Source organism: Oxyura jamaicensis, chromosome 5 (genome assembly GCF_011077185.1).
Source record: "Oxyura jamaicensis isolate SHBP4307 breed ruddy duck chromosome 5, BPBGC_Ojam_1.0, whole genome shotgun sequence".
Lineage (NCBI taxonomy): Eukaryota > Metazoa > Chordata > Aves > Anseriformes > Anatidae > Oxyura > Oxyura jamaicensis.
The window spans coordinates 44,094,055-44,121,142 of record NC_048897.1 but is presented as its reverse complement, the minus strand read 5'-3'; the positions used below and the strand labels follow the sequence as shown (position 1 = coordinate 44,121,142).

Below are 27,088 nucleotides of genomic sequence, written 5' to 3'. Positions count from 1 at the left end.
GGAAGAAGGCTAACAGGATTACATTACTGCATGTTTCTCACAGTTGTCACAGGAGAAACGATTTTTGCAAAGGTCTTCTCCAAACTGAAGGTACTACTTTGACTGGTATCCGGACCGGGGAGCCTGGTGAGCAGAGGTGAGGATCTCAGCAGTTCAAAATGTGATTCACTAATTTCTTACGGCTTCCCTGGCAGAAAGTCTTAGCTGAAGAGCTTGAGAAGGTACAGTGCTGAAATATAGTCAGTATCCGGGCCAAAGATGATTTTCTGAGAAATTTGTTTAGCCCTACAGCTTGCCAAATATATATTCATGCCAACCACAGCTATTTCCTTGGATGGGAAAAAGGTGTTTTCAGTGAAATGAATGGCACTAGTGTATATATTTTATATCCTCCAGTGGTTTGGATACCAGCCCAAGTGATTAAACAAATCTACCTGCTCTGGAGGCCTTCCTACCAAGATTTATAACTCTGGATTAGCTGCACACTGATTTTTTTTTTCTTTTTCCAAAAACAGAGGAAAATTGTCCATTGCATTCTGGAGTTTCTCTTCATGCCACAGGCCATGCTTATTGCAAATTAGGGAAGCAGGAAATCGCATCTCCATCCCCAGAATCCAATTCAGGAGGGTTTAATTCTTGTCTGGCAAATTTCCTCCCCAGTGATCAAACTAACTTCAGGGAGGCTAATGTTTGTCCCTTAAAAATTCATGACTACACTCAGACTTTGTCTCTTGTATGGAAACCAGAGAGCATCCGATACCATGTTATCCAATACTCTGGGAAGAAGATTTTTATCCCACTACCCATTACAAAACAGCTGCTATTAAACCCATGAAAATTCAGCAAGTACTCATCTACCTTAAATCTCTCCTTTAGAAAAGATTAGATGTCATAAGAACAGTTATTGCACTGAGTCATCTCTCAGCGAAAGACAAAATGGCATATGAGAGAACGAGCTGGGCACATCAAAGCCACTGGCTGGAAGCCACGCCAGGCCAGCTGCTATTTAGGGGTATCTGTGGAGGCCTGGCTTTTGGTATTTGAGGATCCATGTGGGATTGAATGACTGAAAACAATGCCCATTGCTTTTCCACTCTCCGTAAAGAATTTCAGGGTTGAGCTGACCCAGGACCAATGTCCTCTCCATGTCCTATGGGGCTTGCAATGTTTGAGAGGGGACATCGGCCCCTGGGGCTCAGTTACTTGGAAGCTTTAATGGAAAGAAAGTCACTTGAGGACTTCCTTCTTCCACCCACACAGCCGTACTTCAAAACAGAAAAACTTCTGCCTAATCAATATGCTTGGAGAGTTCAGTGTTACCAGTGTATAAAACCACCAGAATGCATTTATTCTCTGAAGAGTAAATACTCACTTTATCTACCTAATAGGTGTGATTATCTTCTTTGGCTGACACTAGAGGAAACATTATCTAATACCCTTCCTTCTACGATACTGCTTAATCTTTTAAAAACCAGGCACAGCTATTGAGGCCATGCGGTGAGCTGTCGGGAAACAACTCTGGAAAAGCCTTGCTCTGCTCACCTCTTCTTGTCCCTTCCAACCTTCATACCCACACTTGCTGCTTTGCTGATCAGTGCAGCCCTGGCTGCTCGGTGTACTCTGTCCCAAGCCACCCCTCTCCTGCCCCTCAAATTCATCTTCAAACCCTCAGCCCTCTTTGGCCCCATCTTGAAAACCAGCTTCTTCTCTGGCCCCAGCTGTGCAGCCTTGGAGGGGACGAGGAGGGGACATCTCCGAGGAAAGCCCCATGCTGGGTCTGGGCTGGGCACGAGGAGTGTTCATGCATGACCCCAGCAGAAGTAATAACCTTTTCCACAAGGCCCTCGAGGCATTGCTGAGCAAAGCTGTAGGACTGCCTGGCCATGCCATGCTGGGGACTGGAGAGCCCTGCTGCACTTCCCAGTAGGGAAGAACCCAGTCAGGGACTGCTCCAATGAGCTGCTCACATCCTGCCTCCTTAGGAGAACAGCACCAAGGGAAGTGTGAGGAGACAGCCTAGGGGATAACAGGAGAGCTGGTTCTACCTGCGTGACCAAAAAACACCTCCACAGCAGCCCCTTTACCCAGATGAAGGCCCCTCCTGCTTCCACCCCACAGAAAGGGATGGATTTGCACAAAATAACAGGCACTGAAAGATGCTCTCCAGGCTTCTCTCTCACTTTGGAAACCACCTAGGGCCCATTGCCTGTTTGGAGCTTCCATGCCATGAGGCCACGGTCTGTGCCAGAGGGCTGGTCTCATCTCCCATGGGAGAACAGCCAGGAGCAGAAGAGTTTGCACAGCTCTTCTGGGCAGCTGTGGGGTGTGGAAAGCCCAGCCCGGCTGTCACTCCTGGGCCATGGGTGGCCTTGCCATGGGAAGAGAGAAGACCACCCTGCACAGAAGTAGATGCCTTTCTGTGGAACAAATTCACCGTGAATCACAAAGGAGATGTTTTTAAGGCGGACGTGCCTCATCAGCGAAACAGAAGGAAGAACCAGACACCAGCTGCGATCCTAGTGGCATGCAGCTAGGCTGCTTGATAACGGAGCCCTGCCTTTCTGAGCACTTCCTCGGGTGGGAGCAGCACCTCCAACACCAGGTCACTCGTGTTTGGAGGCACACCCCACTCATCCCCCAGCTGCCCCATAGCTGGGGACACCCAGGTGGCATAGGGACATGCCGTGGCAGGGCTGGAGCGAGATTAGCGGCTGCGGCGGGACGGCCTCCTCCCTCCTGCCCTCCCTGCTTCCCCAGTTAATCATTCCCCACGGAGCGTGAATGGAAATATTACGATAACAGCCTAACAATGTCGCATTGAAGGTTCACCTTGCAACAAATAAGCGTAGATAGGAGGCAGAAATCGGCCCTGAAGCACTGCTCTGTATGTGAGCGTATCACTTCTCCCCTTCTTATTTCAATTGGGTCATCCCAGGGGCTTTGCCAGCCCCCTGTTTAAATTTGCTGGAGATACAGACCTCCACCCTGCCCCTCTGTGATGGAGTGCACGGCTCCTGGTGCTCGGGAGGGCTGTGAGCACCGGGGCCTAGGAGCTTGCCCATGCCTCAAACAAATGGGGATCTCAGCCCTAGCCTCCCCCACACACACACCTCACCTCTTACAGGCTCTGAGTAAATGCAAACTTCTCTCCATTCTAGGAATCTAGTCTTTGTGCTACAAAAAGAAAAGAGAAAAGAACCCTCCTATTGATTACGAGGAGAATTGGCACATGAGAATTATGTCAAACAAGAGAAGCTATGGCCTACTGCTTGATTTTTGCACACTGGAAAATTCTGACAAGTTACAATGAACCCTGCTCAGCAATTCTCAATAAACATGAGCATTTTCCACCCAGCAGAAGAAAGGGTGCTTTATTTGGGCCACTCTACTGCAGCAGATCAGGCTGGAAGCTCAGCCAAAGTGGGTGTGTGGCTGATCTAGGACAGAGCTGCATTTGTGGTTGATGGAGACACGAAGAGGCTGCTCTCACTTTGCCAGAAGGTGCACATCTCTCCAAGGAAATATCAGTTTTTTCTAGGGCCAGGTACTTCTGCAGATCCAGCTCTTCCATGCCTTGGTCTTATATCAGTGTCCTACGAGGATGGAGCTACGGATTAGTCCCTGCAGTGCTTCAGGCCACATGGGTGGCCTGGACTATGCAGAGACAGGACCACGCGCAGTACATCTGCAGCGGGTGGGATGCTAGCTTCAGCATCTTGGCACAACCCAAACTATGCGCTTACCTCAGTGACACTCCACAGCCTCCAGTTTCCGCATGAGTGCCTACTGAGCTCAGCTCTTGGACCCCGCGGGTAGGAACTTGGACAGCATCTTTGTTTCCCCTGGTTGCACATTTGTAATGGATGTATTTTATGAAGTGTTGTGGGTTCCATGGGACTCGAGAAATGTAAATTACAGCATGGACCACTGAAGATAAATGTGCGTGTGTATGAACTCCTATTTAAACCTCCCACTTCTTTTTGGATGCAAATCTCTTTCCTAAGCAACTGAGAAAAGTGCGATATGTGTCAGAGTCTGGAGATTAGAGATCTGTTCTGTTCCCTCATTTCAGAAGCTCTTGTCTTCGGCCACCCACGCAGTACTTGAGTTCTGCTCTCCGCAGGCCAAAGCTGCCTTCCTCTCCTCGGCGGCGTGTGCTCTACAGAAGATGTCGATCTCTCTCAGGAAGCAGTGAGATGAAATGACTCTCAATGTGGAGGAGCAGGCATTTCAGCATGAGACACAGCACGTAGTTTGGGAGAGCGAAAAGGGGTAGGAGGCTGCTATTTCCAGACCGCGCTGCCTCCCTCCGCTAACTTCGCAGCAAGCAGCAGTTTTTGCTGTTCCTGCTCCAGAGAAGCTACTGGGGTAAATATCACCCTAGGGAATTTCTCAAACACTCGTCTGTGGACTACCTAATCTGGAAAACACGGGCTTGCAAAGGGCACCGCACTGGCAGATCACTCCAACTCCGCTTCCTCTTGTTGCGCAGCGAGGCTGAGGCTGCCTGTTGCTCTCCATACACCCCCAGCTCCCGGGGCGCTGTGACTGCACACAGATCCCAACCTTCAGTTCGTTGGAGCTGCTGAAGTTCCTGCTGGCCCCGTTTGCAAAGATGAGCTAGGATCTTGACTCATAAATGGCCAAAAAAATAAAAATAAATAAAAATAAAAAAGAAGAAGGAAAAAGAACCAAAAGGTGCCCATTTTTTACTACCATATTTTTTCATGTATTTGCATGATTCAAGGGTGAATTTACTGAAGGTTTTTAGCAAATTATGTTTGCAATGCTGCTAGCTATGGGTGCTTCCCTGGTGGGTTTTTCTTTTCCTTTTTCCTGGCTGCTCATTTTCTTCAGCTCTTTGATCTCAGCACTAAACTACCTGAGCTTCCCGGCGGAGGATGCCACCAGGGACAGGCAGAGCACAGGAGGGGAGCGGGGCTGCCAGCCAGGCTGCACGGGGCTGGGGACGAGGAGCAGCCAGCCAGGAAGCATGTGCGGAGCAGCGGAGGGAAGAAGAGGCAGAGCAGATGGGAAGAATGACTAAGCGAGCTCCTCTGAATGCTAGTAGACCTTGGTATCATGGAAATCTCCACAGAGTCCTCATGGAAGTGTATGCCAAGGGAAAGTTTGGACTTTTTTTTTTTTTTTTTAACATTGGATTCGGCAGCTGATTGATATGAGAGGACCTCATTAAGAAAACATCCCCATCAAAATTAGAGATAAGCCTCAACAAGCTGTTAAATGGTTTTAAGAGGTATCTCTTCTGGTACTTGTTGTGCAAATACTATCTCATCTGAGAAAGTGCTTTTGGGATCCGAAAGTCTGTGCCAAACAGAGTGTTTGTGAGCTCTGCACAAGCAATGAACCCTGAATTGGCTTTAGCTCACGGAATTGGCTTCAGTCTCTCAAAACAACTTTATGAGCCCTGCAGCTTAGGAATAAATATACAATTCCTTCTGATTCAGAGCAACCATTGCTATAGAGTCTCAGAAAGAAGTAACATCACTAATTTGTGTTTCTGGGATCTTTCCTGGAAGATGGTGATTCTTTGTCCCTGTTATTTCATGCCACAATTGCCCCTCACCTTACAGCACCTGTGGGAGTTAGTGATTGCTGAAATCTGCCTGTGCTATTCCTAAGTATTTCTGGATGGTCCTGAATTCAGGCCACGGTCCCGCTAGCAGAAGATGCGTGGGGAAAAAGGTATCTGAGGACATCGACACAGAGCAGGTGATTGTTGGATGGAAACATCCTGGGAAATGGGTTGCGAAATGCCTCATGTCTTTTTGGCACTACGGAAGAATGCTCTAGCTAGTCTGTCATGCTCTGGATAGTCTATCACTTCTAGGTAACAGAACAGGATAAGAGGTTAGGTATATAAATGGTATTTACTTAAAAGATAAACTAGTTATTTCCTTGTAACCTTAGGGAAATCAGAATACGGTGTTAAAAGTGCTGTAATGTGGTGCAATATTGAGCCATTCAGTACAGAACTGAATATAGCCAAAACGCCAAAAGAGTTAGAGGTTAATTTTAAAAATAAATAAATAAACAAAACAAAATAAATTAAAAAACCCACCACCACAACGAGAAAAAAGCAGACACTCCTAAGAGAACAAAGACAATGAAGAGACTTTTAATGTTCCTTATTGGTAATTAACAGCAAAACTGCAGGTGTCACAACACCACTGGCTAACACCAGAGGTGTTTTTCTCTAGGAATTAAAGCTCTCTAACCTTAATTGAATTTCCAAAGTATGGGAAGTTGCCCCAGCCTGAGATGGAAGATAGGAGAACACTGTGTGTTATCGCAGTAGGGTTAGGCATGACAGAGGGCAAGGATAATGCATAGATAAAAATAAATATATATTTTTTAAAATGCAGTATGGCTTTTTTTTTTTGGAATGAGTCATTAACACTGAAAGCGTATGTGCATGGATAAGGCTACGTGTCTTTCTGCCAACCAATTAACAGCCACCTGAAGCTAGAGGTCTCCTAAATATTTGCATACGGGTAGTTTATATGTGTGCATCCAAGAGAAGCAACTCGGATGAAAATTCAGGCTACATGGTATAGAAGTTGCAAAGGAACTGGACTTGGACTATTCTGTCATAGCCCTGCGAGGACATGGGCTCTATGGGGCAAAACGCTGTGGGATCAGCCAACCCACCCTGATGGCAGCAGGGGCTTGTCCTGCCAGAGCCCAGCTTCCTTCAGCACTGGTACCTGCTCTGCAGATGCCATTACTGATGGTGCTCTCTCCGAACAGCGAAGGACAGGTGATCGCAGCCTCAAGCAAAGAGGGACAAAGGCTGGAGCAAGGGGCTGAGAGAAGGTTTTAGGACCTGTTTGTATTAACTGGTCTTTTTCATTCCACCTGAGTTGTTATTGGCTGGTAGTTTTCCTAGGTCTTGCAATAAAGTCTTCCTTTGAAGAAGGAACATGCAGGAAACTGATTCACTCACAGCTTTTTCCAGAGAACACACACACGTGTCTAGGAGCAAAGGGAAGGGGCACCGCGGAGAGGCAGATGCTGGGCTCCTTGAAGTCCCAGCAGGGCTCCTCCTGCCTGCCATGACACAGGATCTGCCCTGGACCAAGTCTGCTCCGTCTGACCCCTCCAAAATAGACAGATGTGGTTAAATAGGCTCAAACGCAAGGGCATAATTTCAGAAATGAGAGCGAAGAAGCAATTTCAGCCTGTGACACTGTGGGTTTGATACCTGATCTATGCAAAAGCCTGTTGCTTAACACAAAGAGATCATTGTGAGAAGGGAGGGAAAATAGCGACTCTATTTGCACATTCATTTCTTCTGCTAAAGTAATGTACCAGAGAGGTTAGAGGAAATTCCACATGATTGACAAATTGTCAGGCCAGATCGGGAAAGCATGGAAAAGCGGGTCAAGTCGCTCCCTGTTTGCTTGTTTTCCCTCTGCAATCATAATGTTGACTCTGAAAACATGTTCTTTAAATGGAATATTAATTATCAAAATCCTGAGCTGTGAGCTGGATTCCTTTCTGGGCACAAAATTTGTTGCTCATTAAATCTAAGAGATGGAAAACACTGGCTTGGGACTGGTGGTGTGTAGGCAGATTTCCCCGCTTCACCTTCATTTCCAGGCTTCCCATAAGGAGGCATTGTGCACGGAGCCAGGCTGCAGGAGCGCAAACTTCGGGGTCCTTCAGTACGACACGAACCCACAGCCAGGAGGGCTTCCTTCGCTGCACTGCTGACCGTAGGACTGCGGTAAAGATCTCGGTCAGGAAAAGACTAATGGAAACTAATTTCTCTGTTTATTGCTTCTCGTGGCTTGAGGGGTTAATGCTGTACCCAGCCTAGCCTCGCTCCCCTCCGTGACTGCAGCCGTGTTCAGACACCGACAAACACACCTCTGTCCGGGATGAAAAGGGAATTTTTGTGGTACGTTCATTTGGCAGTGGGAAAATATTCACACCCCTTGCTTGGAGTGAAACATAGTCCTCATTTACTGAAGAAAGTAGGTTCTTTCTTTCTCTACAAGTAACTGTATGTGTGGCACTTGCTACCTGTTGGGAAAAGCAGGATTTCAGGGTTCTTTCACCCTGCCAGGCAAGGCTACGAGCAAAAGCATCATTGTCTTAAACTCGCATTTTGTTACCCACTTCCTCGCCTCGAGAAAAAAAAAAAAAAAAAAAAAAAAAAAAAAAAAAAAAAGACACACACCGAAATAAATGAACAGCTGAGGCGATCGCAGCCCAACAACTCCCTCAGTGCCACTCTCATTCATCAGGATTCCTTCACACAGCCTGCTCCTGCCAAGCAAGTTTTGCTTTAAAGGACGACCCATTCTTCAGCGAGTTCTCTCTAACATCCTTTACAAAACAAGTAAACATCTGGAGGGCTTGGAAATAAAGACGAGAGGCAAGCCGAGGAGCGGCTCCTGCTCCTCCTGCCCCCGTCGCTCGCTCCGCACTCGCCCCCTCTGCACCGCACGAGCACCGGGCTGAGCCTGGCCTCGGCTCCCCGGGGTGCCCCTGCCTGCTGAGGCTGGGGTCTGTTCCCAGGGGGCCGCCCCAGCCCCTCGCAGCCCCCGGGGCTTCTCGGGGTCCCCTCCCGCAGCCCTGCCCCGAGCATCCCGCTGCGGGCAGGGCACCGCCACCCGCCGCCCCCCTCCCTCTCCGCGGCCCGTCCCGGCTCACCGGCGAGGCGACGCGAGGCAAGGGGAGGCCGGCAGCCTCCCGCCGGCCGTGCACGGAGCCGGCAGCTCCGTCAGGGTGTCCGCATCCTCCCGGGCCGGCCGCGGCACCACCCCGCCCGCAGACCGGCCCCGCCGCTGCCGGCGAAGGGGAAACCACTCCCCCGGCAGCGCCGCGGGGCGGTGCGAGGCCCCGGTCCCCCCTCCTCGGCGCCGGCACCGCGACGCCCCCCCACGGGGGTTAGCCCCCAGTACCTGTCACGGAGCCGGCCCCACGCGTGGGGGACACCTCCCCAAGTGGGGACACCCCCCCCAGGTGGGGACACACACCCCATACGCACGCACTGCTCAGGGGTGTGGGGCTGGTACAGGGCCCCCATCTCCCCAAGGAAAGGCTGAATTGAGGCGCAAAGTTTCTTTTCCTTCTTTTCTGGGGTTTCCATTTGCCATCGGGGGGGATGTGTGCCCCCCTGGGACACGTTCTGCTCCCATCCAGAGGTGCCACCAGGGCTGTGACAAGGGGCAGCTCCCTCCTGACACCCCCATGTCTGGAGGCCAGCCCAGACCCTGTGGAATGAACGATCAAATCATTAATGTTGGAGAAGACCTCCAATATCATCTGGTCCCACTGTCCCCCTACCACCAGTCTCACCCACTGAACCGTGTCCCTAAGCGTCACGTCCAAGAGAGAGGCTGTCAGGGAAGCCCTGCTTGTGTCTGTGGTGCCGCGGGGACAGCTGAACGCATGGCAGTGAGGTGACAGTCGTGGCAGGAGGCCGGGGAGAGGCAGTGGAGGTGAGGTCCCAGGAGATCTGTGAAACCACCAGGGCATGGTCCTCCTGCTGCTGCGTGTCCCCCTGGGGAACAGCTCAAGGACAGGTGCTGAGGGCGGCCAGGACCCGTCTCAGTCCCTTTGCACACCCAGCAAACGGAGCTGTGGAGATATCGGGGTCCCCTCTTTGCTCAGCCCTGGAGGGTCAGCAGCTCCGTTTCCAGCACGAGGAGAGGAGAGCACACGGAGCACCGAGCAGGGGGTGGGTTCTGACCAGGGGAGGCCATCCCGGCGCTTGGCCCGTGCGAGGCCCTGCCAGCAGCGGACACCAAATTGTTGGGAAGAAAGGAGCTCGGCATCCACTTCAGGGTGATCCATGCCTGGCTGATGGGGAGCAAAACAGCTGGTTTAAGGAAGACACCCGCCTGCTGTCGTGGGTCGAGCTGAAAGGTAACTGAATTAGGCCAGTAGGGCAGCGATGGCCCAGCTGTGCTCGGCTCTTCATGCACCGAGGATGGTGGATGGGAGGGATCTGTGGCCATGCCCTCAAATCCATTTGGGAATATCCCAACAGGTACATGTACAATTTCTACATAGAGAGATTATCAGCCAGGGTATTGCCCAGATCCAGGGCTATGAGCGTTGGCCCCAGCACAGCAGGCACCCAAAAAGTGCTAAAGCCTGCTCTCCCTTGGAGCTGCTCTGGAACTGCGAGCTTTTACACCCTGCCTGCTTTTTACACACTCCTTTTACAAGCATGTGTAAAATGAAGCTATCAGTTTAAACCTAAACGTGCAATATTTGGTTTCGGTGAATAAAGACACCATGTGCTGAGAATGAACTCGGCAGCGGCATGGGGCTGGCTGTTTGCTTGCAGCAGTTTTGTTTCCAGGCTCACAATAATGAGTTATTCTTGTCTGAGGAGGGAACAGCTCTAAGGTTACATTTATAGGGTGGGTGTTAAAACTGTCCTCCCAGGAACATTGGGAACTGCAGAAAATCTTCGGGAAGGAGGTGCCACTGTGACTACAACCCCAGAGAGGTACTAGGCAACCTGTGTACCCCATCTGTGCACCCCAGGTACACTAGTGCAGTGCGGGTAGTGCCTGGGACGTGGCAGGATACAGCTGTGGGGCTGCGTGAGCTCCTCTGCTGGATGAACCTGCTGCTGCTGCCCTCCATCCCCTACGGCACCAAATGGAAATCCTCGAGCGGGCTCCTGGAAGCCCTGTTCTGGTGGCTTCTGAAGCCCGGTGCACTTTTTAAAGTAGGCTGCAGGGGGAAGGCTCTTTAGCTGACAAACAGGAGAAGTGCCCATCAGCCAGTGGTATTCCTGTGGAATTGAGCTGAACACCGTGCAGACTGAATTTAATTGCATTATTATGTCAGGAGACCCCCAGTTATGGACAGGTGCATTTATTAAATACATATGGAAATAATTCTTGGCTCCAAGAGAAGGGTTTTGCATTCACAGAGCCTGGTATGGGAAGGGCACTCATCCCACACGTTACATTGAGAAAGAAATCCATGACCCGGAGTCTCAGTGAGCCATGCTGCTGCTGAGGCCCTGGGACATGTGCCACCTCCATTCTCCTGGAAGGAGACCACATGTGGTACCATGGTGCCAGCCCTGCTGCCTCAGAGACCCTCTGCCTTGGGTCTCTGCCAAAATCCAAAGTGTTATAATGGCCAAAGGCACACAGGTGAGACAGGCAATTTCCACGTTGTGGGTGTCCACGGCAGCATCCACACATGCATGTGTTCATCCCTACTGCCCACAGAGCTGTGGGACAAAGCAAGGTTTGTCCAGGGGCATCTGCCCCTTTTTGGTCTGACTTTATGGTGCTTCACTGCATGAGCCCCAAAGTAGGTCATACAGATGTTATAAATGCCACCCCAAGTCTTGGTAGGCATGGTCTCTTCTGCCATCTCTTTGTGCTTCTCATCTTGACCTGGAAGCAGCTATTTCCCAAGCAGCAGAGCTCAAGCTCATGTTGGACTTAGAGGCCAGAGTGTACAGTGGGGGAGTGGAGCCCAACTCAACTGTTTAAAAACACCTATTTGCTTGTCTATCTTCAGGTACAGCGGTGCTTCTCTAACCAGAATGGAGGAGCGTCGTGGGGAGATGTGATGGGAAAGTTGAGTCACAGTCTTGGAATAGAAATTACAGCTTTTAACATCTGGGATCTGACTATAGGATTATTTTCTGTCTTTAATTGTTTACCTCCTATATCATCACAAGCTGCTTTTTCAGGCCAATTACTTTAATTGCTATGACAAAACAAGTCAAATCCAGGTTTGCGACAAAATTGGTCTTTCTTTCCCCAAATAAAGCCTTGAATGATATTAATCTGCTGTTGGTCACCAAGCCCTACTGGTTTAAACTGCCTCCTCCCTTATTGCCGATACTAACAAATTAACACTAATAATTACAAACATTAATTAGTAACAGCATTCAAATGCACGCGAAGCCCAGACAAAACTCCCACCGTGGGCCATGCGCTGTGATGAACATGGCCTCAGATCCCCTGCGTCTGCAGAGGGCTGAGCCGGGGCTGCGTCGGGTGCTGGTTCAACACAGGACCACGGAGCTGCAGAGATGCTGAGCCAGAGCCCCCCGGTCTCCTTGCAGCCCATGAGGCTGCCCCAGTGCAGATCTCCTGTGCCTGGCATCACAAAGTATTATGCAGCTATCATCTTGCTTCCACATGGTGTACATGCCACTTTTTTCTCATGCCTTAACTGGTCAATACAACAGCTGAGCTGTGGTATCTGCATCTGTCCACATGCACAATGATGTGTCTTATAAACCTCCTTGCTATGGATGAAAAAAAGATAAATTCTTTTGCTTCTGTTGCAGGGTAGTCAGAAATGGGGACAGCCATGCTGGCAGGTGAAGTGAAGGAACTGGATAAATACGCACAATGCACGGCCCTATTAACCTTGTGAATTTACTGTTGTAAATTCGATCTTTCTTCTCCCATCCCACTCCTCTCTGTGGATTGCTGCTGTCCTTCCTGACACACCTCTCGTTCTGAATCATGAGATGTCATACCTTGTTGCTAGATGTGCAGGTCACCTTGTAAGCGCTCCGAGACAATTAATCATCCCAGCCCCAAGACTGATGGAAAGTTCTCAGTCCTTCAATTTTCCAGCTACATTTGGCTGAGTAATGTTTTGCAGAGACAGGGGAGAGAAGAATTTCTAATTCATTTGCAGATATTTGATTATTTTAAAAGGCATTGTTGTGAAGCATCTTGCAATACACGAAGTCACATTGGCTAAATATTCTGAAGGAAAGCCCAGGCAGCACAGCTGCTCGGTCCAAGGGCTGAGCTGGCTCAGCTCTCACATAAACCAGGCACCAGCAAAAGGGATCGATTCCTGCCTGGAACTGAAGCTGTTGAGTTAGAAAACCTGGTCATGCCACGGTGCTACTTGGACCAGGGTACGTAAGGTGTATACCCCATACGTGGCTGTGTGCTGCTGCAGGGGTTGTTCGTGGCATCCCTTATACCTGCAGGCACTACCACAATGGTGTCCACCATAAAACACCAAGGGCTCACTTAAATTATTACGCTCAGTGTTGCTGTGATAACAGGATACTATGCATTACAATACCGCCTTCATTTCCTTCTCCAAATTTGGTCCCTTCTGGCATCTGAGCAAGGTTGTACCGTCTGAATCACTCATTGCCAGGTGTGGTCTACAGGCACCGGACTCCCCTCGAACATCCCGTCTCTCCTGGAGCCCGTGGCTGTCAGTATGGTTGCCATGGTGGTAGCGAGACAATTAAAATGGCTTTATAACCAGCTGAAGGTGCTGACTGTTTCCTGGATACCATACATCCCAATCAATCTCAGCCCTGACAGACCTTGGAGCAAAGCCAGGTCCAATGACAGCAATTGGCGGCGTTTAATTTTTATTTTTTTTCCCCTTCTTCAGCCCTCTCCCTCTAAAGTTAGCTTTCCTGCATGGGTTTGAAGTTGCAGTTCAAGGTAAAAAACCCTCATCCTTTCTGGATTTGGTATTTTTCGGTACTTACCCTTCAATTCGGGTGACGCAGCACAAAAATTTATGAAGTTTTCCACTCGCTCCTGATCTTTTGACCATTCAGCAAGAAGCTGAATGGCTTCATTGCATTGAGTGATGTGGGTGCTGCCCTTTAGCTCAGCGCAGGGAGCGAGGGATTTCTTTGTTGGAGACTCCTCCTACCCGGCTGTGCTGCTCCCCCTGCCAGGCCATTCCCCGTGGGTGGTGGGGGCTGGAAGCAATATGTTGGAAGTCACACTGTATCCCAACAGCTTGGGATTCGGAGCTGTCAAGCAGTGGCTCATTGTTAGCACAACTTCTTCCAGAACGCCAGGAAAAGAAAAGATGACTTAAGGCTTTTTATGACCTGCTGACACTTGAGTCTGGTAGGAATCCGACTGTCTGTGAATCTGGGGGAATAGCTGAGGGCTTCAGAGGTCTGCTGCTGCTGCTGTTAGTTGCAGGGTTGTTGGTCCCTGTAGGGGTGATGTGAGCAGGAGGGCTTCTCCAGCTTGCAGCTGCTTCCTCCAGATGACTAACACGGGTCTACCTTGTATTTCAGGCGCTCTCCTGGGCTGGGTCATCACTTCAGTGTGCAAACAGATGTCTTGCGTTTTCTGAGGGCTTCTTGTATCTTTGCCATGACTGAGAACTGTTGAATTCCCTTTTTTGGAGAGTTTCTGACTTACATGTGAGCCCTGAGGTGACTGTAGTCCCAGGTCAGCAGCTCGGCCAGCCGTGTCCTTCAAGTCCAGCTGAGTTTGCAGTGAGGTTACAGCACTGCACAAAATGGAGCTCATGGTTGCTATTATGCTTCCCCACATTTCTAGAGAATTTAGCCAAATGCATGGCTCCTCTGTAGGGCACCGGACACCTCCCCAGTGCAGGTGGTACAGTGGGTTTCAATTTTAGAGCTCTTCTGCCTTTCGTGGTCATGCTGTCCATCACAACGGTCTCAACTTTTCTATTTCTTGAATCTTCACAGGCAGAATGCTTTAAACAGTCCCAAATATCAGCATTACAATGAAATTAACCTGAACCTACCTGAGGTTTATGGCCCTGCTTGAGCCTCCTAGGGTCATGAAGCTGTTTTGGAAGCTGCTGGCCTATGTCTTTGCAAGTAGTGTGCACTCAATCACTGCACTTCGCTTTAGATTATCAAACCTTACACAAATCTCCCAGTTTCCTGGCTTGCCCATATATTTGCAGGCTGTTCACTCTCTCTTTGAGTTTACCTGATCCATCTGCAGCCAGCCTCCACCTTGCAGGAGGGACAAAACACCCAGGCAGATGCTCCTGCCAGCAGCTGCAACAGCAGATTTGGAGGGGGCTAAGTCTCCAGGTTACACAGTCATCAAAAGTCACAAGGTAAATCAAAAACCTTGTCTGGGGGCTTCTTCTCTATTAGGAACCAGCTACCTTCAAGAATTCCTCAGTAACCAAAGAAAACAGCCTAAAAAAGCACCAATTTTCTAAAAATAAGCAATTTAGCAATGTAGATGGAAAGTTATGGGTTTGCTTAAAGGCTCTACTTGAAGATATTTTTTCCACCACTCCCCCTTGACACCAGTAGGTCTTCCTGGATGCTCATTTGGGATGACTGTGTTTCAAAATCTGTTTAGAAGCTTAGGTTCTGATGAAGGACAATAATTACCCAAGTAACAATGAACTCAACCAACCACCCGAGGAGTCAGAATGATTTACGGCTTTCCGAGGAGTTGATGCTAGCTTGCCTTTTGTCTTTCCACTTAATGCCCCTCTAATATTCGTCTCTTTGCACAATGACTTTCCAAACTCTTTTTTTTTTTTTTTTCCTCCCTTTTATATTATTTTTCTTAAATAGAATACGGAGCCCCTCCACCACTTAATTCTCTGCATACAAAGGAAGATTTAATATCCTCTAAATGACTATAAAGTACAAACCTACCAGATGGCAGACTTAGATGCTCAAGGGGGATGCAGGCTGCTTTTCTTGGAAAAGCATTTGAATGTGGTTTTGAAAGAGAGAGTCAGCAGATATGTATTAATATTTTCCTTAGTGGGGTGCTGTGATACAACTCAGGAGAGGTGCAAGGAGGAAACGTGGTTCATGACCCAGCAGAGGAAACAAATGGAGCTATGCGAAGAACTGTTTTACTAATTTATTGGGTATCTTTGAGAAACATGTTAACTATGACCTCAAGCATCTCTGCAGAAATTTTGAAGTGTTGCATTTGCATCCTAGGCATAACTTTTCAAACTCAAGGAAAGGAAAGATTTAAGAAAGTTGCTAGCTTCCAAAGACTACTCCTCTACATTTAAACCAAGGATGGTGCTTACATATATTCAGTGCTCTTCAGCAAGAAACTGTTCTGCTTCATTTTCTTTCAGTTATTCCTATGCCAGAAGCCAACTTCCTAACAAGATTAATTGATAAAAAGGAGGATTTCTTTAAGAACAAATGTTTTGAATCTCAGTTATTTTCCAAGCGTTTGGTTGAATAATTCATCTGACACATAACTGAATAATTTTTCTTCATAGATTATCTGAGAAAAGATCACAATATTTACATATGGACCTATTGTTCAGACTTATTGGCTAAATAATTTATTGGAATAATCTGTGCTCTGTGTCTCATTTGTGGCCTGTTCCCTGGGAGATGTTGATATTCTGATGATGTGATATGTTTCTGTTCCCAAGTGGCTGAATGTAACTTTCTGGGATTATTTTGTGAAGTAAGTGGTTGTTATTATGAGTTTGAAATGTGTTTTCACGCTACATTCACACTTGTGAGTATTCCTACCAGAAAATGTGTTTCCTAGGATAACTGTAGAAAGCAAACACAAAAAAAAGGAAGGAATATAGTCAAAGCAAATCCATAAAAAGATTCAGATGAACACAAATGTGTTTGTAGGACACACTTATCTCCATTGTGAAGCAACGTGATAAAGGAGAAGACCTCAGATTTATAACGTGTCTCAGTATGCCTACCAGCTCCATATCCCACATGAACAACTTGGAAGACCATCAGCTGCTAGACCTGTTACCAAACAAATATGACCCATGGTTGTTTGTGTGCTTTTGGGGATGTAGGATACACAGCAACATGGCAGGCAAGGCAAAATGTCAAGTTACATACCACATAAGGAACAGTGAGAAAAGCAGAGAAGGGTGTACGTCCACGGAACGGCAATGATCTCGGGATGAACAAAATAGAGTATTTTCTATGTCTCTGAACTAAGACAACAGCCTGTAGTTATGGCCACTACCTGATACTTTGAAAACAAGAGAATAATTTCCATCATGATCTAGAGATATTCTTTCACCCTGAATTTGGAGATCAGATCCTCTTATCTTTGCAAGTGCTACTGGGACACCTGCTTGGAAACAATAAAAGAATTTAATCTAACAACAGCCTATTCATCCTGGTGCTTCATCGGGCAAAAAGCAAGCATTTATCTGGACCATGAATTCTACGCAGGCCTTTGCTTCAAGCCATGTTTGCCTTAAGTCAGTATGTATATTGAAATAGAGAGACTCTGCTCCCAGAAAGCCAACTGAACTCTGTGTTTCTCCCCACCATAAAAAAAGTAGATTCAAGTGGAAAGCCTGCCACAAGATAGTCTTCTGATGCAATGGTGAAAAACCACTGTTCCAGATTTAATCCCAGCTATTGGTTGGGAAGACAGGTTGCAGTTTTCTCTCTCTCTCTAGTGTTCACATCTTTCTCTGAGTTTCAGAGCATGTTTTTGGACCAACTAGATCAAACACTGACTTTTTTAGAGCTGTTGCCATATCTATACAGGTGTATTTCTCTGTGGATACTTATGTATCTCTGTATTGTCTGCACTATATCAAACTTCCTTGTCCTCCCCCCTTGTAACACTACCATAATACTCTAAGAGTCTTCTCCTGCCAGTCCTTGTGCACACCCTGTTCAGTACTCTGGGAGTTGTCCTGAGGCCCAGTGGTCCCTTACTCTGTTCCGTGCTCTACAGATTTACTGGCAGTACATCGTGGGGTGCCTATCAAATCACAGAAATACTGGTCTGGAGGGGTACGTGTATTAAATTGCCAAACTCCCGTGATTCACATCCTTTCCTGACATCCATTAATGTTCCTGGCATCACTTTCAAATTACTGTTGGGCAGCAGATGGAGGACATGCTGCTAAGTGCTATGATTATGAGATTCATTAATATGGATGGGATTAGGCACATGCATTTGTAGTTGGGCAGGCAGAAGAATTTGCATCTGGGGTTTCCTAAGGCATTTGGTACTGAGGCAATACAGCTGCAGGAGGTGATGGTACAGGATCGAATCTGGCAGAGCACATATTTAAAGAAGTTTTACTTGATAAAACTTCTTTTCAGGACTCACATAAGCAGCAATGACTACTAAGACCCAGGTAATGGTGCAGAACTGGATGGCTGCTGCTAGTGGCAAAGCTTTTGGATGACAAAGCCCAACTACAGATGTGAGTAGAGCCCAGGGCTACAAGAACATGGCCACAAGTGTGCCCATCCAAGTGAGCAACTGTGCTGCCATTAACTCTGGCATTTTGCTGCTGATCAAGAGCTCACCAGCTGGGGTTGGGAGAAGAGTTACAGCAAAAGTTGTCACGGGAATTTGAAATGGGGAGGTTTCTCTTAAGTCACGTCACAAGCCTGGAAATGCATAAGAGTTGGTGCTGGCTTCAAAGGGCTGTAAATGAGTTAGACACACAGGCCTAGCCTTTGCCAACACAAAAAGGTATTTTTCATGGGTTTGCAGAGGCCAGGTGATCACTATGAAATACTCTCTGACATTAATGTGAAATGGAATGGTCTGTGATGCTTTGCTATTGCAAAAATTGGGACTGGTTGAAGGGATGGAGAAGGACTATTTGCTTCCAAAGAGGATATGAACATTATGGTTCCTCTTCTTGTTCCGGGCATCTGGATTCAGTGTTTGCTGTTTGCCTGGCCAAGGAACCTCTTTGTTGGTGGTTTCAGCAAGAAGGAAGAATTATTTGGCTTTGTGCAGAGTAGTTGCAGATGATCGCTGGCATGTACTTCAGGAAGATGGATAGGAGGGAGGTGGCACTTCATGAGAAGGGTAGGTGTTTCTCATCATGATGTGCCTCATGTGATAAGAGCCTGCAAGTTTTTTGCACATCCGTAAGAACAACAGAGACATCCTGAAGGAAATATTGGAGTGGGAATGTGGGTGGGAGCAGGAGGCAGAAATTTAATATTTTAGGCAGATGAGGAAACTATCTCTGAGAAATGACCAGAATAGTCATGACCACAGCATAATGGATATTTGGTGTGCTGAGGACAAAGTGTGATTTTTGGCCTGTGAATGCATTGTAACCAAGGAAATGTATTCCTCTCTGATGTACTGATGGTGTGTGGGCATGATCTGTCATTCAGGGGTTGAGCTGGATCTACGTGACCTTTTCCAATCAAATGCGCCAAAATGAATTTGAGTGGGGAAAGTGATACATGGCTTGTTGGATAAAAAAACAGACCTCAGTGAGGAAACACACAAACACAACAGCTATGAAAGAGATGTCTGGTTGGAGTGAGGATGTATAGGACCACTGGAAGGTCCAGACAAGCTGTGGATGCCCCATCCCTGGAGGTGTTCAAGGCCAGGTTGGACAAGGCCTTGGGCAACCTGGTCTGGTGGGAGGTGTCCATGGCAGGGGGGTGGAACTGGGTGATCCATAAGGTCCCTTCCAACCCAAGCCGTTCTATGTTTCTGTGATTCTATGAAGGTGCCAAAGCGGGGCTGGCAGTAACAAGAGCCCCAGGATGGTACATGCTCCGGGTTGCATGGGGCTCTCTGCTCAGCTCTTGTGCCAAACCCAGTGCCCACCAGCTGTCTGCCTTTGCACTGCCCATACAATCCCCCTTTCCAGAGTCCCCATTCCTTTTCTTTAGGAGACCCCCCGAAGTGCTGTCTCCCCGACTGCCTGTGCAGCCCCTCTGTTGGGATGGGTTCAACAGGCCCTGGCACAGATTCTCTCACGCATTTTTTCCTATTCAGGTATTTATCAGTCTCCCTGTGTGTGATAACACTCCTCTTCACACAGGTTGTGTGTTACAAGTGCTAAGGGAAATGATAAAACCCCGGAGTACTTATTGTCCATTCCTAGTTTCCATGGCAACCTTGATTAAATGTTTCTTTTCCCACATTTCAGGCATGCCATTCACCTCCTCCCTTCCCACTCTCCAGCTCCCTTCAGGAGGAGGGGATCTCACGGGGCGCCTCCCCAGGCCGACCCCTACAGCAAATGCTGGGCAGGAGGAATGAAGCAGCACTCGGTAGATGGAGGACATTACCTGGGTATGAACTCCAGATAGGTCTTGGCTGAAGAGGCAGTGGGCACGCCAGAACTAGCAGGATGCCTGTGCCTGTCCTCGCAGCTACAGGAGTGGGAGCAGCTTTGCCTAGCAGAGGTGTGTTGTGCCCTATGGACTTCAATTTCCTTCACTCAGGGCCTGTAGATGTGCAAAAATAAGCTTGCAAATTCACCGGGTTCTCCAGCAGTGTTCACAATACCTTGAAATCTGCATGTACTTTGGTCAGCCCCTGTAGCTTGGTCAGGAGCTCACTGCTGGTACCTCACCTTTTTTAACCAGCTGAGTGAAATGATGAGCTGGGGAACATTGCAGTGAGCTTTTCTGCTTGGGGTGTATCACTCTTGCACATACATGGGACTGAGCAGGCTGCCAGTACCAGGCCTGGGACACGAGGGTAGCAGCCTCCCTGATGGCTGCAGGGAGCACATGTGTGCAGAGGGAAAGAGGGTTGAGTGCTAAGCAAATAGAGCCAGCACCTGAATAAAGGAGTTTTTGTCTATTATCCACATATTTAAATTCACATTTATTTATTATATAATGTATGTGCATTTATAAATGTCTACTGCTGGAGGACGTCTCTGCTCTGTGTTCAGCAAAGTTCTTCTCAAGGTATTTGGGTGCATTGCCCAGAGATGCCAGGTCATCCCTGCTGTGCCATCCCCGGCTGCCTTCACTAATGTCCACCTCAGCAGACCCTTCTGAGACCTGGGGTACTTCTGAGGTTAAAAGTAACACTGGGGAGGGACAACTTTTGTCTTGCTACTCAAAGGCAACGGGGTGGTTCTGGAAAAATGGTCAATTCCACCAGTGTTGTATCTAGCAGCCTTATCTATACAGCACATCTGTAATACCAGGAATGGTATCTGCAAAAATACAGTCCAGCTATGCAGAGATACCAAGGATACCAGTCCCAATAAAGAGCAGTGTTTGGAAACCTACCAGAAGTGCAACACTGCTACCAGAGTGAGATGAATAGCAGAAGTACTGGTTCACCAAAAGCAACATTTCTCTGTTTCTGCCTTTTTTTTTTTTTTTTTTTTTTTCTTCAGAATTTCAGCAAAGTAGAGTCAAAAACCCATAAATTCAAGGTTTAACAGACTTTCCAAGTACACCTCTCTGGCCCCACAGTTTGCAATACCCCCATCCTGGGGTTGTTGATCCAGAAGGCACTAGAAGGCACTAGGTCCAGAACCTGGCCTCAGATTTGGTCTGCTGAACCTAACACTTCCCACATGAAATATTGAATATTTGAAGAGAGCACCTGTTGGGCTGAAACTTTGCTGGAAAGTTTCTGGCCAGCCACAGTTTGAAATGAGCCTTCGTGATCCCTGGAGACCAAACAGCCTCACTGCAACACCACCCAGCACCCTTCACCGAGATTTCCTATGGGTCCATTGTGCCAGCAAATGAAAGGCCCCAGGTGCAGGCTATCATCCCTTGCTGTTTAATTATCCTTGCTGTTTAATCATCTTGCTGACTGACCTGACCCTGGCTGGTGGCAGATAGTGCCCTGAAATTCAGTGCCAGGGCATGGCCTGGAGGGCAGCATGTCCTGAGGAATGGTCCCAAACCAGGCCTCAGCTCATCCTCCCCACACAGTCCTCTGCCAGCGCCGTGCTTCTTCCACACTTCAGTGCATGCATACACGCCCTCATTTTCACTCAAAAAATATCACCCTGATCAACTGCAATGCATTTGTAGGTCATTTGAATAAAAATAGTACTAATAATATCATATTAGGACCACAGGGGCAGCACATGGGGGCCAGATGAGCCGCAGAAGTTGGCTCATGTGTTGTAGATTGGAAGAAGCTAATCTGTGCCAGTTGGCTTCAGGGCCAGACAAAAGTCCCTGGCCTGAATTTATTCATTATTTCAGACCCACACTGAGTGGCCAGCAAATTTGGTATAGACGTTAGCAGCATGAGGACACCAGATACTTTTAAAGCAAACTAATTAAATTACTCCATTGTAATATCTCCTTAATGGAGGTTTTCTGGAAGCAAACCTGGAGGTTTTCTGGAAGCACCTGGAAGTACAAATGTGTTGTTTTGCCTACATAGTAGGTTCATAAGTGTGCTCAGGATGAAGCTCAGGATGAAGCACACTACACTAGAGGTTCTTCAAATTACCAGGGTGACCAAAATCCTCAGAGCTGCCCAGCTTTTCTGTATATATCGATTGTGATTTCAGTGGTGTTGTTTATAGACTGCTTGTAGTTTGCCAAATTCTTCACAGACTCATTATGGGACAGTTTCTTCTTGGATTTGCCCCCTAGATGGTTGTTATACAGAATGGGAAATGAAGCTCATCCAAGGATGGGGGATATTAACTAACATTTCAGATTTTCACTTCTCAGGTTTGTGAGTAGTTCTTTGGAAATAAACCTGGAATTCCTAGGTCTGTTGAAGGAAAGGTATTTGAAGAACTTGAAGAAGATGGCTAAAGAGGGGACTGGCTGCACAGCTAGTTCTACATCATAGCAACGAGCATCTCATCCATCTCCCAGCCATTCCCATTACATTTAAATAGAGCTGTTATTAATGAAGCACTGAGAGGTGACAGAGGGGGTTAATGTACTACTCTGTTACTGCTGGAGATATCATTTCCAATCTGATGGAGGTCGCATAAGTATGGTTGATTCTTCATGGCACATCTGGTGGCTAATTTTCCTGAAATCTCTTGGTTTTTCATTAGTTAAGAATCTGCATAAGAGACTTTGAGAGAGGAGACTGTGTTCGTATCCTCTTGGTTTTATTTAACATTATATTCCTATTACCTAGAGTTTACTCCTCCAGTGTGATGCATTTTCCCCTTTTCAGGTAAAGCAAAGTAATAGCTATCCAGAGACCTGTAAAACATACAAATGGGGCTGAGTTAGAAAGGTCAGCCCTACAGATACGTTGGAACATACCAAAGAGCAAGGCGAACAGATTAAGCTATATAAATATTTAAAGAGCTGTAATTAGGACTAACATGGCCTCACTCCCAAGGTTCATTATTATACATGCACATGGCAGAAAAGTAAGTAATCATGACCTTTTTCCACTTGCTTTTTGCATACATTTCTGAGCATTTTTCACACCTTAAGATGTTTCTGGCTGGCACCAGCCTCTTGGGAGTGGACAAGACAGTTGTCACAGCTTGCTGAGAGGCTAGGAGAAAGCCCGGAAAGGTTTCTGAAGCCAGTAAGGGGGAGATATTGGCTTTCACCTAGGCATCACTGCGCTTCTGGGGACAGCAAGGAGGCAGAGGTTTCCCAGCATGGTGGGGGCTCATATCCAAAGCCCAGTGGGACTTGAGGAACCCTAAGCTGCTAAGGACACCAGCTGTCCCATTGTCACACAGACAGAAACACCCTCCTTTTGGCTGGATGACTCCAGCTCATCCTTGGCCTCAAGACCATGTATTTGTTACTAGTAGACTGAGCTGTTACAACTTTCCTCAAGGCACACAATCTCACAAGCTAAAAAAGCCCTAGTTGGTACAAGCACAATATCCTCTTTGCTTAGCAACACGTTTCCATGAACACCTCACGCCACGATGCTTGCTGCTGCCTCATCGCCCATCAGCTGTGCCTGATGGAAGGTCTCCAGCCTCGGATGGAGGTAACGGGTGGCACAGCTTCTCTTGGAGGGAGTACAAGGCTGCTCCCCCCTGCTACCATGGCCTGCAGCAGCAGCCACCTTCCTGTGACACTGAAAGCAGTGGGACAGCCTGGGGCACAGAGGCTGAGCCACCACAGCAGCTCTCGTGGGCTTTAGCTCCATGAAGCACAATGGTGACTCCACCCTGGTGCCACCACCTCCGGGCAGGGAGAGCACAAGGGACCAGTAGCTGAAGGAGAGATGCTGGTTTGCAGAGCTCTGAGCTGTCTTCCTTGGAGAAGAGGGTGGGTGAAGTGTCAGAGGGGCTTTTTCCCAATTGCCCACGGACAGACCCTAGTGCTGGGTGGGGGACAGACTCATAAATGCTCTCTGCAGCATCACGCCGGGGATGGTCCCCGCTGGGGCCAGCATGGCTACTGGTGCGGGTCAGGGCTCAAGTCATTCACCCACACAACAGTTTTAGACCTCCTGCCTTCCTAAACATGGTGTTTCAAGTCCTTGCCTGTCCCTTCCCACCATGCCCATGGCTCAAGAGGAGAAGCCAGAACTACCAGCTCTCCGCCAAAAAAAAAAAAAATAAAATAAAGGCAAAAAGGCTTACCTGTTTTAAAAGCAAACATGATGGTGTTGGACAACATCAGCTGGAGCAAAGGAAAACTTTTTATAGCTGTGGAGCAGTTTTGCTGACATTTCCATTGGGAAGGCTTGCTGGTCATTGCACCAAAACGAAACTAAGGAGAAGCAGGGCAAGGGAGGACTTGTCCCCAGAAAGCCTGGAAGCTTGCAAGCATACCTCTGCTGTGCAGGCCAGCAGCCCACACCCAAGACATACAGCTTTGCAAATGCCCAGGGAACAAGAAAATACACACACATGCACAGGAAAAAAAAATGAAAGAAAAAATCTTGTTTGCTGCCCTACTCTTCCCTGCAGCAAAATTAATTGGGTCTTACTCCTGCCGTCTGTAAGCCGGCAGTACTCCCACAGCACTGACTTTAATAGGAGTGCAGATTGCAGGATCAGGCCCACGGTGTCTTGGAAAAGATGAATAATAATCACTATGTGGAGAAATACTGCAGTTTGCAACTCAAAGAACACTTTAAATCTGCTTAGCAATTTGTAACGCCCACAGAAGCACACTGTGTAAAGCTGCAGTTATGAGACAAATCACTTCTCCATTAAGCGTGGCTCCGGAATGTGCCTGGTGCCAGCCCGCACCCGAGCGGGGAGCGGCGGAGGGAAGGGGGAACAACGTGCGGGGCAGTGCGAGAGGCAGAGAGGTTTGCCACACGTGGGTACAGCACCAGCTGCACCAGCTGCAGACCCTACCCAAGCTGAACTGGGCTGGAAAAGCATCAGGATACAACAAGAGGGGAGCACCGGGAGTCCAGAGTGGGGATTGAGGAGTATTTTTGGTAGTGAATCTACTGGAGTTATACCTTGTAGCTGTCTTGGGAGGGCTGATTCTGAGGAGTGTGTGCGCCTTGCAAGTGAGAAAAGTTTCAGCAAAGAGAGCCAAAATTAAAGATGTAGCACCGAGATAAGCCAAGAGGAGACAAAGGGAGACCCTGATGTTCATCCTCCAAAGCAGGCAGATGGGATACCATAGCAAAGAGTCCTGATCAGTGGGACTGAAGCATGAACACATTTTCCCCAGTGACCAGCTTGCATCTCAGAGGTCCTCTCAGCTTTGGGGTGCAGCAGTAAGGGGAGCTCTTCCTTTCTAACCTGTGGAAAGGAAGCACAGCTGCTAATCCTGGGCCCAGCAAGCCCTGCAGCTGAGCACCCGTTATGCCACAGGGGACTGAACAGCAGCTTTAACTCACCCTCACCAGCTCTGCCACCCCTTCCCCAAGCTCCACCAGGCACGAGGAGCCTCCACCACCCTCTGGTTGTGATTCCACAGGTACCAGGTGACAACAGCAAGCACCAGCAGAGGTGCCAAGTGCCTGCAGCACAGTCAGCAGTGGCAGGAGACCATCCACCAACAAATTCCTCACCGAAGGAACTGGCGCACTTCACCTGGCTTTGAGGCACAGAGCGGGCTGCTGAGGCTGCTGTCCTACCAAGCACCTCGGTCAACCTGGAGATTAAAGTGTGGATGAAATACAGGGAGAGGGAGGACAGTGAGCTATCATGAAGCATCTGCCGGAACTGTGCAACGACGTTTAAGCCTGACAAGACCGATGAGGAGAGGCAGGCAGGCTGGGGAATTAGACAAAAGGACCAGGGTTTGAGTGTAAGCCTTTATCTCGCTCCTGGGGAAAGTGTTCGGAAACCCTGAATGAGAAGAAAGGGTAGGAAGATAAACAGAGCTGACAGCTGAATCCCTTCAAGATTTTGAAACAATGATCAAAGGAAAATGCAAAGGAGGAACATGCCCTCAGAAAGTTGGAGGGAAAAGATTCATAGCTCAATGGTGGGGAGCAGGTCTTAGAGAAGCATTTCACCCTGCCCGGGGAAACCAGCCTGTCCTGGCCCAGGAAAGCACACGCTACTGCTGTGGGGAGAGCATGGGCGAGGCTGAGCAGAAATGCTACATTTCTGGGATTACAGGCCCTGAAAGTTGGATCTGGGATGACATGAGAGTAGGTCACTTGCAAAGGCTGAGTAATCTCCACCCTTAGAGATTTTCACAGCTCAGCTGGGAAAGGCCCTGGCTTAATTTTGGAGTTACTTATGCTCTGCATGGGGGCTTGGACCAGATGGCCTCCAGCAGTCCCTTCCAACCCAAATTGCTCCACAACTCTGATCTGAAGTGATCTCTGGGTAATATTTTAGAGTTTTTAAATGGTTGTCTGCTGTACTAGAAACCCAGAGGCACGGCAATACTCATGCCTGGGGAGCTGGAAGGGAACTTACAAGTAAACATAGGCCATCCAGCTCAGCAAAGCCTAAATGATTCCTAGAGTGACGAGTGACTCTTACAATCAAAGTGGAACTTCTCCAGTTTTCTTTCAGACTGGGCTTGAATGCATGCCTGTGCTTTTGTTGTGAACGTGAGGGATTTTATTAGCAGCATTTGCACTGGGTGCTTGTGCATCTCCACTTGCAAAGGAGCAAAAGAGCATCTCTACTTCCTGCAAGCAGTCGGATATTTCTATTCCACATCCCATATCCTAAGACACATTTTGGTGCTGGCTTTGGGTGGCACTGTGTTGATGGGAGCAGGAACATTTCGTACAGGCAAGGTCTCTTTGCCCTCACCCTGCCAGCCTCAGGAGACACTGTGTAGCTGTAACATATCTTGATCAGCCTGCTGGAAAAGTAAACCACAGTTCATGAACCCTGTAGCTCTGACTCAGGGCAGGAGACAGAGGCTTGAAAACAACAGGGGGGGGGAAAAAAAAAAAAAAAAGAAAGAAAGAAAGAAAGAAAAAAAAAACTATCCCAAGGCACAGGTCAGTTTTCAGTGACTCCGATGGCAAAATATGCTTTCAAGATGTTCGCAACCGGCATGTCACGTTGTGGCCAGGATGCCTTATCATGCAGCTGTCACTCACCCAGGACCAAATACAGCAAACAGATCACATTTGATCATTATTTCTTCAGTAGCACTTCAAGACTTCACTACAGGACGCACACGCTACAGAGCTGGGTATTATGCACACAAAGTACACACCCCCTCCCTCACCATCACAGTGAAATTTCCAGTCCATTTTCTCCCTCGACC

General features: G+C 48.1%; 2 long non-coding RNA genes across 3 annotated transcripts; one reads left to right on the top strand and one right to left on the bottom strand.

Annotated features, from left to right (window-relative positions):
* Nucleotides 1-1,074: 1,074 nt before the first annotated feature.
* Nucleotides 1,075-8,877, bottom strand: LOC118167932. Of its 2 annotated transcripts, XR_004751294.1 has the most exons (5): nt 8,683-8,877; nt 8,207-8,295; nt 7,732-7,895; nt 6,451-7,683; nt 1,075-1,085 (listed from the first exon to the last, which is right to left on the bottom strand). It is a non-coding gene; the product is annotated as an uncharacterized LOC118167932 (long non-coding RNA). The 2 variants fall into 2 exon arrangements; XR_004751293.1 differs by lacking the exon at nt 1,075-1,085 and having other exon boundaries at nt 6,393-7,683.
* A 4,856-nt stretch (nt 8,878-13,733) lies between these two features.
* LOC118167933 lies at nt 13,734-14,926 on the top strand. The gene is made up of 2 exons (XR_004751295.1): nt 13,734-13,868; nt 14,045-14,926. It is a non-coding gene; the product is annotated as an uncharacterized LOC118167933 (long non-coding RNA).
* The last annotated feature ends 12,162 nt before the right edge of the window (nt 14,927-27,088 follow it).